This window comes from Tupaia chinensis, unplaced genomic scaffold (genome assembly GCF_000334495.1).
Source record: "Tupaia chinensis unplaced genomic scaffold, TupChi_1.0 Scaffold000473_1, whole genome shotgun sequence".
Classification (NCBI taxonomy): Eukaryota; Metazoa; Chordata; class Mammalia; order Scandentia; family Tupaiidae; genus Tupaia; species Tupaia belangeri.
Genome location: NW_006159982.1, coordinates 3,893,842 through 3,898,026, shown reverse-complemented (window position 1 = coordinate 3,898,026; position 4,185 = coordinate 3,893,842). Strand labels below are relative to the sequence as shown.

Here is a 4,185-nt window from a genome sequence, read left to right as displayed (position 1 = left end):
AACTAAATAAAAGCTTTTTTATTGTTGTCATTATTTTTGAACCTACTATGTCAACTCAATGTGTTTCTTAATTAAGTTAATTGTTTTGACTAAAGAAAAATAGATTTTACATTAATGTCATCATCTATTTTAGTCCCTGAATCTGATTTTTTTTCATACTTCGAACATTCTCTACTCATTTTCAAACTTTGTCAAATTTTGAAGCAAATGGATTTGTCACAAATACCATTATAAATACTCAGTGTATAAAATTCAGAATAAATAGAAAGATTGGAAAGACCAGATGTGATTTATGTTCACAAATATCCTCTTTCTAGACTGGTCTATCCCTATTTTCAGAAATAAATATTGAGTGAAATTTTTAAGTGAAAGAATATGAACTAGCAATATATTTCTGGAAGGAGACAATGTACATAAAGAAAAGTGGAAGAGGCTGCGACCCCACCCCCTTCCTTTTGGCTGGAACCGCCATCTTCCAGTAATTAACCAAACAAACACAAAGGAAAAGGGGAGAGACACCCAATATATGTTTTCTAGGCCTTTTAGAACACATGGAGTTGTTCCTTTGGCGACATATATGTGAATCTACAAGAAAGGTGATATTATAGACATTAAGGGAATGGGTACTGTTCAAAAAGGAATGCCCCACAAATATTACCATGGCAAAACTGGAAGAGTCTACAATGTTACCCAGCATGCTGTTGGCATTGTTGTGAGCAAACAAGTTAAAGGCAAGATTCTTGCCGCAAGAATTAATGTACATATTGAGCATATTAAGTATTCTAAGAGCAGAGATAGCTTACTAAAACATGTGAAGAAAAATGACCGGAAAAAGAAAGAAGCTAAAGAGAAAGATACCTGGGTTCAACTGAAGTGCCAGCCTGCTCCACTCAGAGAAGCACACTTTGTGAGAACCAATGGAAAGGAGCCTGAGCTACAGGAACCTACTCCCTATGAATTCATGGCATGATGAGTGTTAAAAATAAACTGATCTGTGGTATATTAAAAAAAAATGTGGGGGAACCAGCAGTTAGCACAATGGCTATGTCGCTGGACTCCCACGTAGTTGACCGCGGTTCGCATCCCGGACCTGGTGGCTTAGAACTCACGCCAGGTGCGTGTGCGTGCGTGCCCAAGATCCCAAGAAGAGAATGGAAGAGGAGGGATTGCGGCATGACCATCCCCTCTGGGGGGTAATTTCTCGCTTTCTGTTTCTATGTCTCTCTCTGTCTGGCGAGCGCATGCACCCTATAGCGAAAACCTCTCAAAAAAAAAAAAGTGGAAAAGAAAAAACAGGGAAAGGACTAGAAATTACATTTGCCTGGAGGCAACAAATCTTACTATATTCTTTCAGGAAAAAAAGGCAGATTTTTACTTATAAAAGCCTATTTATTTATTATTATTATTATTTTAAAATTTCCTATAGGGCACATGTGGTCCCTAGCGGGGGTGGGGCTTGGATTGTGGAGTGAGCAAGCAAGCTGCCTGATCCCAACTCAAACCACAGTTGGCCATGCTGGAGTCCAGAGCCTTAACCACCATGCCACCTGCTGGCTCCAAAAGCCTATTATTAAAATTCACATATTTTACTTGATAATCCTTCCAAACGTATCATTTCCTAATGGGAAAATCAGCTCAGAAAACTAAGTGATAGAAAAAAAATTTTCAACATTTTAACTGCTAAAGTACAATATCTTTGAATATATTCATAATGTGATTGTGGTTAGCCTAATTTTATAGTGAGACCATATCGATCCAAGTTATTGGGAATTTGGCAGAACTTGTTGATGTCCTTGTTCATGATACAGAGGACATGAGATTTTGTTTTCTTCTCTTGAGAACTCACTAAGGTAAGACATGTTCATGCAAATCATTCTCAGATCATTGAGATCTATACATGTGGTCAAAGAAGGGAAAATGGAGTTTGAAGGAGTGCTATTGGTCTCTACCATACCTACTGCATGCAGGCCATCATGCATGATCTGAAAATACAAAGTTGGTTCTTCAAGGAACTCACAATCTATTAGAGACACAGGAAGAGATTATTATAAAACAGTATAAAGATGCAATGGTAGAAAGAGAGAAAGAGAGATGGGACCCCTGATAGGGTCTTGTGACTCCAGGACACTCCCCCCTTCCACTCAGCCAGGATAATTGGGCACTGTAATGGACATGATTGGTGTGTTCAGGTCAACCCCAGAACTGAACCCAGGGCCCTCCCATGTATTCCAGTATCGTGCAGTAGTGCACCTATTGCTGGAGGCACTCAGGCTGAACCTCAACTGTGATTTTTTTTTAATTTTTTTATTTTAGAGAGACAAGTTTTTGTCTTAGAGTGTGTGCACTTACCAGAGAAGCAGAGAGATAGAGAGAGACAGAAAGCAAGAAATCATCCCCCAGGGGAATGGCCATGCTGCAGTCTATTCTCCTCCATTCTTCTCTTGGGATTTTGGGCACACATGCACAGATGCCTGGTATGAGTTTTAAGCCACCAGGTCTGGGACTCAAACTGCCATTGACTATGTGGAAGTCCACTGACATAACCATTATGTCATCTCCTGGTCCCTTCTTTGTTTTGTTTTGTTAAGATAGTTTTGCCTTAAGGCATGTGTGCACACCTGAGAGAAAGAGACAGAAAAAGTGAGAAGGAAAGTGAAAGATCACCCCCAGAAGGAATGGCCATGCCATAGTCTCTTCTCCATTTTCCTCCCAGGATTTTGGGCACACATGCATACACACCTGGGAAGGGAAAATGGAGTTTGAAGGAGTGCTATTGGTCTCTACCATACCTACTGCATGCAGGCCATCATGCATGATCTGAAAATACAAAGTTGGTTCTTCAAGGAACTCACAATCTATTAGAGACACAGGAAGAGATTATTATAAAACAGTATAAAGATGCAATGGTAGAAAGAGAGAAAGAGAGATGGGACCCCTGATAGGGTCTTGTGACTCCAGGACACTCCCCCCTTCCACTCAGCCAGGATAATTGGGCACTGTAATGGACATGATTGGTGTGTTCAGGTCAACCCCAGAACTGAACCCAGGGCCCTCCCATGTATTCCAGTATCGTGCAGTAGTGCACCTATTGCTGGAGGCACTCAGGCTGAACCTCAACTGTGATTTTTTTTTAATTTTTTTATTTTAGAGAGACAAGTTTTTGTCTTAGAGTGTGTGCACTTACCAGAGAAGCAGAGAGATAGAGAGAGACAGAAAGCAAGAAATCATCCCCCAGGGGAATGGCCATGCTGCAGTCTATTCTCCTCCATTCTTCTCTTGGGATTTTGGGCACACATGCACAGATGCCTGGTATGAGTTTTAAGCCACCAGGTCTGGGACTCAAACTGCCATTGACTATGTGGAAGTCCACTGACATAACCATTATGTCATCTCCTGGTCCCTTCTTTGTTTTGTTTTGTTAAGATAGTTTTGCCTTAAGGCATGTGTGCACACCTGAGAGAAAGAGACAGAAAAAGTGAGAAGGAAAGTGAAAGATCACCCCCAGAAGGAATGGCCATGCCATAGTCTCTTCTCCATTTTCCTCCCAGGATTTTGGGCACACATGCATACACACCTGGTGTGATTTTTCAAGCCACTGGGTCTAGAATTTGAACACAGTCAACTATGTGGGAGTCTAGCGACATAACTGCTATGCCATCTGTTAGCCCCAGCAGTAAAATATTTTTATAGTGTCATTGAAGAGTTGTGGAACTAGGAGGGTAGTAGCAATACAATGTGCATTTGTGATCTTAGGTGCAAGAGTAGATGCTATGGAGACACAGGAAGTATTACTGATCTGGTCTTGGTAGTTTATTGAAAACTCTATTAGAAATGACAACAACAATTTGATATAATATATTAAGGTGATTGATAGGTAAGGCAGAAAGAAGTAGAGAGAGACTAAAGTGTTAAGGATAAGGAATTACAGAAAAATAATGCATGCAAAAGTACAGATATGATAAAGAATGTGAAAGTATCTAATTCTAATAGATTTTAGTTGTTAGAAATAGGTAGTTATATAAAAGCTAGAAGGAAGCTCTATAATCAAATACCACATCCAGCACTCACAAAATTCATTTCTAATTTCTCTACATAAGGTTGCTCAAAATATTTAACTTACCTGACAAATGAACTGAAACACTTCAACGTCTGCTGTGATAGTTTGTCTTGATTTTCCAGACTACT

General features: G+C 39.9%; 1 pseudogene; it reads left to right on the top strand.

Annotated features, from left to right (window-relative positions):
- The first annotated feature begins 496 nt into the window (after positions 1-496).
- On the top strand, positions 497-970 carry LOC106735649 (60S ribosomal protein L21 pseudogene; annotated as a pseudogene).
- Positions 971-4,185: the final 3,215 nt, after the last annotated feature.